This window comes from Hipposideros armiger, unplaced genomic scaffold, assembly GCF_001890085.2.
Source record: "Hipposideros armiger isolate ML-2016 unplaced genomic scaffold, ASM189008v1 scaffold_35, whole genome shotgun sequence".
NCBI lineage: Eukaryota > Metazoa > Chordata > Mammalia > Chiroptera > Hipposideridae > Hipposideros > Hipposideros armiger.
Window position 1 is genome coordinate 4,106,494 of NW_017731385.1, and position 11,334 is coordinate 4,117,827.

The window sequence follows — 11,334 nt, forward strand, 5'->3', positions numbered from 1 at the left end:
TGAATGTGCTCTCTCCAGTCATTTTTATATTTTTCAGTCCAACTCTATTCCTGAATCTGTTTAAACCATCCCTTACTTGCAGTAAATGGCTTGCTGTCACTCATTTTAGGGGGTCCCTTGCTGAAGTCTTTATATAGGCTCAATGCTTTCTGGCTCAACACGTTACTGTCAGTTGGAATACATTTTCTGTTCATGTCTTCCACCCACAGATGTAATGCCTTTTTCTTCTTAACTAAGCACTTTCATGTACCGTGGCCGTAACTTTTTCCAGTGTGAGGTGCGACAGCAAGACTAGCATGAATTTCTTTTTCCTTCTTCACAATTTCACAGATAGAAGTTTCGTGCTTACTATAGATCTCAGCAACCTCATTTGGAAAATGTCTTTTTGTTTTACAAAATGCATTTGCTCACTATATTAGGAACTTCGGATTGTTACATGTCAAAAGGGACTGTCACCCAACCAAAAAGCCCAGGAGTATTACTGACTCCAAGCTCAGCTTCATTCCAGGGCACTAACGATGACTTAGTGCCCCTCTGCCTCCCTGTCTCCATTCTCCTTCCCTGTGCTATGGCTCCATTCTCTCCTACTCTACACAGGCTCCCATCTGTCCAGGTAAGATGGCCCCACTGACCAGCTCCAGTGAAAAGCACACCTCTTTTCAAATTAATGTGCATCCATTCCCCAAAGGAACTCTTTTTGCGCTTGCTTGGGTCACTTGTTCATCCTAGACCAATCACTGTGTCCAGAGGAAGTGGTCCTATGATTGGCCAAGACTGGGTCATGTGTCTACTCCTAACCAATCGCCATGTCTGCCTTGGGTTACATGCCCATCTTTTTGGACCAAAAAAATGAGAGAGGGATATTCTCCCAATAAAGGGGTGCTGGGCAGACACAAACGACACGACCTCAGGGCTTCCATTTTCAGGGATTAATTAGGGAAATTATTTCTGATGCAGCTGCTGTGCCTGGAGGAAAGTCAATGCAGAGAAGGCATGGGAACGTCAGGAAGAGTTTGTAAATGCTTTCAAGGAGCACATATGAAAATCTGCCTACATCTTAGACTCTAAGGTAAGAGACCTTTCAAGGGTACTAGGACTTTTCAAATAAATCCTAAACAGGGAAGAGTATAAGCTCGTCTTGAGGTTTTTGCAGGTGAAGTACAAACTAGATGTAAAACTCCGATGTCTCTTTCACGGGCCCTCACCCCTGATGTGGGTCTCCATGGCCCATCCGCCCTGCAGGCCTCAGCCCCATGGCAGGTCACAGGGTCAAGGCCAGGTCCACCTGTGCCTCTGGGGCAGAGTTAAGGACTTCTGCTTCCAGCCCTTCCCTCTGCCTCTCACAAGCACTCAATACACATCTTTTTATCCCCATTTTCCCAAAAAGGCAGCAGACTCTCCTCCCCCCACAAAGCAAACAGAAAACAGCACATTCTAGGAAGGCCCTCCCTGACCGATGTTTGTGCCCATGTCATTACTAAATACTCCGGCTTCCAACGGCTGCTCACCTTTCCTTAATGACGGCTCTATTTCAGCAGCCGGCCCTCCATAAATCCTTCCGGGCGTTCTACTCTAAATAGGCCTCTTCTCATGCCAAGGCCAGCCTCCTTGCCAGCCGAGTAAACACTCTCCGGCTCCCCAGGGAGGATCTGACGTGCCCAGCCCGGCCTGGGCATTTACAGGGTCCTGGCAGCCAGTGACAGGGGGCAGAGACAGCAAATCCATGAGGCTCAAATGGGAGGGGTGGTAATGAGGCATTTATGGTGCTACGGCCAGCCCCAGGCAAAATGGGGCAAAAGGTGAGGCCAGAGACATTTCTGAGGTATTAGTGGGTGCTTCCTTCTGTGTTTTTCCCTCCTCCGCCCCATTTCCAAGCCAGGAGTCGGGACTTTTGTGAGTCTTTACCTCAGGGATCTTTGCTGCACTAAAAACTCAAAGCCTGGGAAGAGGATCCCAGCTTGAAAAACTCCCAGCTCACTGGACAGGTTTTGCTGGAGATCCCCAAGCAGGAAGGGGAGAGGAAAATGGTCTCTTTGAAGGGGAGGAAAGGCTCTTGGAGGGGTCTCAGGGAAACTGGGTCTCCTCTGCTGAAATTCCCAGACGTGATAATGCTACTCAAACTGATAGCCACCCCACAGAGACCTCACAGGTTAAGTGGTGGGCCACTATCCTGCTACTCTGATGGACAGGAGGATAGCGGCTCTCCCACCATGCCCCTGGGGCCTTAAGGGCCTCTTGGATCTTAGTGAGACCACAGAAGGGAGCTCCAATTATGAGTTGCATGAAACGTCTCCTCAACTCCTCCAAGGCAGAGCCACAGTCATGTCTCCCCCTATTATGCAATACCTTCCTGACCTGACTCCAGGTCTCCTCTCTTGCCCTACCCCCTGTCCAGCCTTCACTCAGCAGCCAGAGCGATTATCCTGCAGAGCAAAGAGCATCATGCTGTTTACCTGCTTCAAGCCCTCCAGTGACTCTCTGACTCTCTTACAGGATGTCTCGCCCTAGGCTATAGGTGAGCTGACCTGGGTCCTGCCTGGGAGTCACAACATTCATGGCATACCGCTCTTATCCTACATGATGATTCTGCAGAGCCTGGCCTCCTGGCAGTACCTTGAGTGTGCCAAGCTCTGTCCCCTCCTGGGCCCCCTCTCTGGAATGGTCCTCCTGGCCTTAGGTGCCTCCTTCTCTTCATTGGAGGCTCACGTAAATTCTACCTCCACTGAAACGCTTCCATGATGAGGCTCTTCTAAGAAGACCCTCCCCAAGTCAATCACCAGCACATCGCCCTGTGTTATTTACTTAACTTACTACTTCGAAATTATCCTATTGATGGTCTGTTTCTTGCCCTGCCAGAACATCAGCCCCAGAAAGCAGAGACCTTTCCTCTCTTGTTCATGGCTGAATCCCCAGGGCATGGCACATAGTAGGTGCTCAAGAAATATTGTGGGATGAAGGAATACATGGTGACCTCTTCTTGCCACTTGGACCAGAGAAAGTGATGGCAGTACTGCGTGCTACAAGACAAGTGCTTGAACTTCAGGAATATTTGATCTAATGGTTTTTCAAGCTTGTGGTTTCCACAGTGTTTAATATCATTTTTCCTACCTATGGAAGAGACAGAAGGGTCAGGGGAGGTTAAAACAGTAGAGAAGCCCCTCTAAGGGAGGGAAATGGGTTAGAGCCACAGTCCCACCCTGAAGCCCCTTTGAATCCTAAATGCTTTGAGACAATTAGGAGAGCAGAGGGGAAAAGTGCCTACATAATTCTCATTTCTAAAACAGCAGTCTTAGGCTTCCTAGCATGGATGGTGTTTGCAAGTAATTAAAAAATCTTGACATTACTCAAGATAGATATAGTTGAAGTGGAGTCTGAGAGACTTTAGAAATCTATAATAAGCTTAAAGTCAAGTACTAAGAAAAGGTTTCCCTGATCGAACAGTCTTCCTGAAGAGACCAGGGACTCCAAACTGATGTGTCCTCAAGTCATTCAATAGGGCTGCATTACCACCAAAAAAGAATCGTTCATTCTCACTTACATGTAGAATTATTCACAGCTAAAAGAAAATGTGGTTATCATATCAAGTGAGGCAGGGGCACCCCTCGGGCTTGTAAATTCCTGAACTGTACCTGAAAAACTGTATCCAAGGAATGACGATTGGGCTTAATATCTCAGCATCATTGAGCCACTGTGGGAAAATGAGGGGATGGTCCTGAAAAGCCCTATGTGATACAAAGTGTGCTTTCCAGCATCATCGTATCCAGTATGTGGGATCTAGCCAAAATCGGAGCTCTAGCCAGATAACTGCCAAAATGTCTGATTGAAAACAATAAAATAAAATATCCATTAAGCTAATGATTAAGAACCGACAAGTTCAGGGGTTCCCTACCATATTCCCTACGCTTCATCCCCAACTCTTAACAGTGACTCACTCGGGGAGGGTTAGACGTGGGAAGGGAGCACAACCCTTGGGGACGAGGGGTGCAGGACAGATGTGCAGTCTGAAAAAGCCCCCTAGATGGTTCTTGTAACTCTCCTGGGGAAAATGAACCCCCCTCCCGGACCCCTCACCACTCGCTTCCCCACCAGGCAGTCACTGCACTCGTCATTTTATTGAAACCACATTTAAAAAATAGATCTGATAGAAAGCAAAAAAGCAAATTAGTGGGGTGGGAGGACATTGACTATATAAATGGGCATGGGGGAAGTTTCTGGGGCAGTGGAACTGAATATGGTGGCTCAACCATATCCATTTACTATGACGCATCCAACCGTACACTTCCAATGAGTGAATTTTATGGTATGTAAATTCCACCTCAACAGAGCTGCTAAAAAAAGTGGATCAACCCAAACTATGTGTGGAGATAGAATGTTGGCGACAATGTGTCCACACCGAGCACCCTCGTCCACCCACCTTCTCCAGCATTCTCTGTGATCTCAGTGAATGGTAGCCGATCCACCATGGGCCTGGGTGTCAGCCATTTTTGGCCACTTTTCACCACCTCCATCTGACCAGTTCTACCTCTCCAATATCTCAAGAATCTGTTCACTTCTCCCCATCCCTGGTGCCACTGCCTAGGCTCAGGTTGTCATAGTTTCTCCTGAAAGGTTCTCATCACCTACTAATGAAGTCCCTGCCGTCACCTTCCAGTGCACTTTCCCGTCTACCTCAAGGATGAAATTCCTTCAACAGCTCCCCGTGGCCCTGGGGATAGAACTCCAGCTCCTCAGCACAGCACAGCTTACAAGATCTCCCACGGCCTGGCATCTGTTTATTTCTTCAGCCTTATCTCTTGGCAAACCAAACTCTATGTCAAATTGACCTACTTATCTTTATTCCCTGAAACAAGATAAGCATTCCTTCCCTCCTTTGCTCACACAGCTTTCTCTCCACCCACAATCACCACTCTGACAAAGACAATGAGTTGCTTCCCAATAACTCTCCTTCTTCCTTACCTACCGTGTTCCCCCGAAAATAAGACCTAACTGGAAAATAAGCCCTGGCATGATTTTTTCTGGATGCTAGTAATATAAGCCCTACCCCAAACACAAGCCCCAGTTGTCAGCCAGACATGACTGTTTGAATAAATGTAGATTTTTGTACATGAATAAATGTAGATTGTTGGAGCAAAAATTAATATAAGACCCAGCCTTATTTTCGGGGAAACACGGTACAACCCTGACTTTACCTGGACATATTACCTGGACATTTTACTTAACCATACAGTTAAGGCCTTCACTCCCCAGCTTCCCTTGCAGCTATGTGGAACAAAGTGATACGTTTTGATCAATGGGGAAATTATGGCATATCAAGAGGCCTCCTTAAAAGGAGAAGGCCTGCCTGCCTTTCCTTCCACCTTTACGCTGCCTGGAACAAAGCTGTCGTGGCTGGGGCCCCTGCAGCCAGCTTGGACCAAGAGGTCATGCACGGCAGTGCTACAAGATAGAAGAGCCTTGGGTTGATGACACTTCCTGAGCCTCCATATCACCTTTGTCCTTTATTTACGTGTGAGAGAAGTTAACTTCTCCCTGTGTCAGCCATTCTTTTGTTTGCATCTTTGTTTTTGTAGACAGACAAGATCGCATAGAAAGAGTGCTTTCAGGTTCCAGCTTAACTGAGTGACCCACGCTTCTGTCAACTGAACTCTTGTTTTTCCTGTAACACTCAGCTGAAGTGCCACCTCCTCTTTGGAAGCCATGCTGGTCTCCCAAAGGCAGGTCAGATGCCCTTCGTCTGACATCCATAACCCCGGGACTGTTTCCCATCATGGCACTGTTGGAGATGAAATTAGTTCACATTTTGCCACCATCACCAGATTCCCTGAAAGGAGCACTGGACCTGGCACAATAGGGTCTCAGTATGTTTGCTGTATATATAAAAATATATATATGTGCTTAAAACCCAAGACAGACAATCATGCTGCAACATTAAAAGGGAGCCAAGTGAGTAATTATTTTAGTTTTATATCAACTCTGCCTCTCTGGGTGTATCTGCAAATGACAGGTCTGGATGTATTACATACATCAGTATTTGTCACAAAAACCATCAAAACCTCAGTTGCAATATTAAGAAACAGGAGCCATGCTCTTAAATTTGTAAAAGGTGAGAAAAATCAAGATCTTTCTATCAAAATACCTGAGGACACACTAAAAGAATGACTGACCCAGGAGGAAAATATCAAGATGAAAAGGGAAAATAAGTGACTGCTCTATGACAAATGCTCAAGAAAACGCAGAATAAATATTCAGACTAGCACACTGATTTAAAATAGATTCCTTTCTAGTTACAGATGCCACCTACCTGAGGACATGTTAGGCATACAAATCTCCTTATGCCTGACTGGGTTCTAAACCCAGGTTTGTGGTTTCCTATCAAACTGGGGGGACCAACGTGGAAATTCAAGGCTGCCAAGCATGTCTAAGATGGGCGAGCGGAATTAAAAATAAGAGTAACTATGAAACAAGACTGAAGGCTGAATCAGAGTCAGGTCAGAGAGAGTAAAAAAGAAACAATGTGAAGAAACAAACTGGAAGTGCCTATTGATACCAACTTGCAGTCGGATTATGTAGGATAGTTTTTCTTCCTCCCAGAATTTCAGCATCAAAGTCAAGAGCATGAGTGGATGCCTCCTCACCTGTGAGCATATGCTGTGATATTTTAATGCGCTGAAGCTCTGATGAGAAGAGGCGTTATGGTGGAAGGCATCCTCAGCAAGGAACCAAACCCCCAGGAAGCCATTAGCCATTTAGCATCTCATTTCATGTGGGGATGTAAATGCCACGTCCTCACGTACCCACGATGTCGCTCTGTGCCACGCTGGGCTCTGTGTTTCCTACTTACCCACCCTGAGTATGTGACGGCTTTTCCTCCCTCGCCCATACCTTTCACTTATGTGACTCTCCAAGCAGCAGCGGTCTCTCATGGGGCTTGGTGAAGCAAGTGCAAAGGTGTGGCGAGCAGCCCTTTTCGCTGAAAATACAGAGGAAGCAGGTTAGGCACTCATAGCACCGGTTCAGGGGCTCAGAGGGAGCAATCTTACACTCCAGACTGAAGTTCCCAAGATTCCTTCATTCTCGGGGTATTTGCTCTGGGGCAGTCGTGGGGGGGAGAGCTCCAGGAGGCAACTGTAGGAGTAATTTATCTAACACTGGCCCCTAGTCCCCAACCATTGAAAACAGATTTTAAAAGGCAGGAGACATTGGATGACTCAGCTGGCGGGTATTTCACGAAAGCTCTAAGTGACATCTTGAATGGCCCTGATTCATCACTTCAGTCAGGCTTAGAAACCACCAGCAAATCCACACACCTCACCCCTGTGGTCTCCCTAGAAGATGCTTCCTCATCAGTGAAAAGCTTGAGGTATGAGTGTTACAGATATATTTTTTCAAGGAACATTCTCTATGCCCGAGGGTGGTGGGAAAATTATTTTAGATTACAAGTCAGGGGTCCCGAGTTAGAGTCCTCACCTGCTTATTATCATTAGCTCACCTGCTAATTAGCCAAGCGGCCTTGACCACTTATAATAATAGCAATAATACGGCACATGTGCAAGCCCAATCTGAACCATGGGGCTTTCATACATTATATATAATTTTCATAATATTGCAGCAAAATAGGCTTTGGTCCCATTTCACACCGGAGAGGAGGTTGGTCCTTCTGACATCTCGTCCACACTAATAATTTGTCTGGCAAACCTTCTTTAACAAAGGACAAAACAGAAATGGCAGCCTCACCCCCATTTATAACAGTGGGTCCACAGCATCAGCCTCACTTGGTAATGTGTAGAAATGCACATTCCTGGGCCTCCTCCAGACCTACTGTGCAGAGCTCTGTGGGTGGGGCCCCACACTCAGTTTTTAAAAAGCCCTGAGGGTCTTCTGATGCACACTCAAAAAAGTTTGAGGACTGCTGGTCTAGGATGGCTGACTGTCCACCTGAGTTAGGGAGGTGTCTCGAAATGTTGATTTGCTGCCAGAGGCTAGCAGGCTGGGCAAACGTTAATTTAATAATTGAGTACCATTTTCAAATATGAGCGCCTTTCTGGGTGCCTTGTTCTGCAGGGGAGCCCTGGAAAGAAAGGGGAATTCTGGTAGACTTGGGAAGGGAGAGGGTAGGGCTTGGGCAGGAGGGGGCGGTGAGAGGAGAGGGAGGAATGGGGGACCAGGAAGCTGCGGGGCCTCCCAATCCATCTGCTTGGAAACAACGTGCCGTGCCCCAGCCGCAGGAGCCAGAGCAATTACAAGTTTATATAATAGAATAAGTCTCCAGGCCCGTCTCCTCCACCCCGCCCTGCCCCTGCCGGCTGTGGCGTGGGGGAGGAATGGCTTTCTCTGAAACGCACAATTGATCAAGGATGGAGGCTGTCTTTCTTGGGTTTGCAACTCAGGGCAGATTTCCTGGGTCCTGCTTTTGTGTTCTGGAACCTCGGGTGCCTGGAGACCTTCCTGTGAATCCCAGGGGGGCCGGGAGGCGGGCGCCCCCATCGCAGCCCCGGAGCTAAAAGAGGAGGCGTCTGGGTCGCGGTGTTCACGCGGCTCCGGGTGGCTCGGTGTGAACTCCTGGCGTTTATGTAACGCCTGCTCTTGCCTGGAGGACCGTGTGATCCACTGAGTCACGCAGCACGCGCGGGGAGGGGTGGGGCGGGGTGGTGGTGCTGGAGAGGGGTAGGTGGGAGGGTACAGCCATTCCCCGCCCACGTGACCTGTCAGATGACTTGCTCTAAGTCTGCATGGGCTCATTTACCGTAAGGCTGAAGGCTTTTCATCAGCATCCACTATTAGTCATTCCCCGAGTGACATTTGATATGAGCAACAGCTCAATACGGAGGACATGGCAGCGTGGATGACGAGGGAGGGCAGTAAACACTGCTTCTTCTGCTGCCTGTGATTTTTTTTGTTGGAACCGGAGTTTATGCTGAGTCAAGGAAACCTACTGTGAAAAGTGCCAGGGGAGGAGACAAGTCACTTTTCTAGAGAAAGGCTCTTAGATTCTTCTGGGCGGGGAGCAGAGAATCTGGGAGACACGGCTCAGACGATGCCTGGCAGGCCACTGACCGCTCAAGCCCCACTTCCAATTTGTAAGTTGCGTTTAAAGATTGAGTGTGCCCGCCTGGTGAAAAGTATATGACTATCATATCAATCACCTTTCACAGCTTCTCTAGTCTCAAGTTTGGCCCAGAGACCAATGCCACCTCCACGCAGGATCCAAGTCTGCAACTGATAGAGGAGCAGGGATGGAGAACAGGTGTCCTCCCTGCTGTGGAGCCCAGGGCAGGGGCCCCTGCTGCACTGGGTGTCTGGGGGAATGCAGTCATGAACTCTGACCTTTCCTTAATGCACTAAAGACGTATCAAAAGCCTAAATTCTATCCAGAACTGTGAGACAATAAACCTCTGTTGTTGAAGCAACGACAACGACAGAAACGCCTAAATTCTAGAGCCAACCCAGTGGGAATCAAAAATCGAACAGGACTCAATCTGACAGTCCTGGCTAGACCTTGACCTTGCATTGCAAGCACAGCTCCAGCTTATGTACAATGGATTTGTGAGGAAAGAAGGGAGACAAGGTGTTTCCTAACAGTCAAAAGAGAAAAAGAAAGCCAACTTGTTGCTTTCACTGGCAACAGCTAACTCCATAAGCAATTTCCTCACTGAAAAGGAAGACAAGTGAAGTCGGGCATAGGCTTTTGAAAGGGCGAGCAAAGAGTTCAGGTGAGTGGAAATCTGGCTTCATGTACCTGTAGGGCCTTGTTAAGACACACTTGCCTTGAGATAAAAGGTTTTCTTTTGGGACCATCCCAAAATGACTTTGCTCGATTCAATTAAACAAGGTCTTATGAAAGAGCGTTCCAGCTTGGAGATACGCATCATCTCACCAGGCAAGTTGTAAATACATTCTGACCAGGTTTAAGAGGCTCTGCTCTTGAAAATGTAAACTATTTTTTAAAATGCGTATCCTGCCCCCAAACTGCTCTGAAGACGGATCTCGTGCTGACTGCTGCTGAGATCATTATTCTTTATCACCGCTTAGGGAATAAGATTTTTTTAATAAGATTAGTGTCGGTCTTTGTTGATGACTGGGGAGGGGAAGGAGAGAACCCCATTCATCTGGGGGGGGGCTGGTTTTATTCTCCAGCCTCCTTTCCCTAAACTCCTTTCCCTTCAGACTCAGGCTGTGGGACGCTGGTAGAGGTTGGGGTTATGAACTTTGGACCCTACTGGGTAAACTTTGCTCACCTGTCAAATCTCTGATTCCTGCATGAAGGTCAGAATCGTGGTGAAATCTGTCTTCACCCGCTTGACTCTGAGATCAGGGTTCTGACTCTGAGCAGTGCTCTCCTTATTGGTGATTGGGTGGAAGGGTGAGTTTGACTCAGAGGTGGGTAGGCCCCGGGTTCTGTAACCCCACTTAGCTAATTCATCGTCACCTGGGCAGCATTTCCGGTGAAGTTCCCATTGGGCAGCATTTCATGGGCAACTTTAGTTTTAAGAGTATGTGTATGAGGAAGAGTTACAGTATCGTGCCCAAGAGAGTGGCCTCGGCAGTTAAAAGATTCTGTTCAGATCCCAGCTCCTCATTCTGATGCTCAAATTATTTCACATTCTCTACATCTCAGCTTTCCCATGGAGATAAATGGAGATGACACAATCCATCTTGTGTGGGTAAAGACAACTCACTGAATGGCTAGGACACCAAACAGGTAATTCACCAAATTTAGCAATTTACCAAAACCTTGCAATGAAGATTATTTTCCTGAACATTTTAAATGAATATGAATATTCTTCAAAAAAATAAATCCTAATTATATGTTCAATGTACATTCAAAATAGTTAGGAATATATTCAAGAACATATTTAGCTCATTAATATATCCTTAATGAATGCTACTATGCAATTTAACTGAATAGAGGAGGGAGTATTAGAAAATAATTCCCTCCTTTAAATGACTGGATTATTTTCAGCAATAATCACAAAAGTGAAATGAATAACAAAAGTGGCCAGAAAAAAAATACAAACACTGAAAATTTCCTCATGTTGAATATTTGTTTATGTACTCTTGCCAGTAAAAAAGAATAAAAATAAAATAGATGTTATTGTGCAGAAAAGGGGGGAAATAACAAATCCAACTATTCATTTGTTTTTACATCTATTAATAGTTACAATTAAATTTTTGATCCTTTGGTTACAGTCTCATATAATCTTATTTCATGTAAATAACTGTTCAGTAACTAATAAGTGACTTTTAATAGAATCAAAATGTTTGTAAAAGGTATTGTTTAGGTAACTACCATATGGTAGCACTGTGGTAACAACTGATTTTCTTCTTTTTTTTTTT

The 11,334-nt window shown here is 46.4% G+C and overlaps 1 long non-coding RNA gene across 1 annotated transcript in view; it reads right to left on the reverse strand.

Annotated features, from left to right (window-relative positions):
* LOC109380355 (uncharacterized) overlaps nt 1-11,334 on the reverse strand; it is a 72,671-nt gene that overhangs the window by 15,658 nt on the left and 45,679 nt on the right. The window contains exon 3 of the long non-coding RNA XR_002123445.1: nt 6,883-6,970. This is a non-coding gene — a long non-coding RNA (uncharacterized LOC109380355). The remainder of the gene's footprint in view (nt 1-6,882; nt 6,971-11,334) is intronic.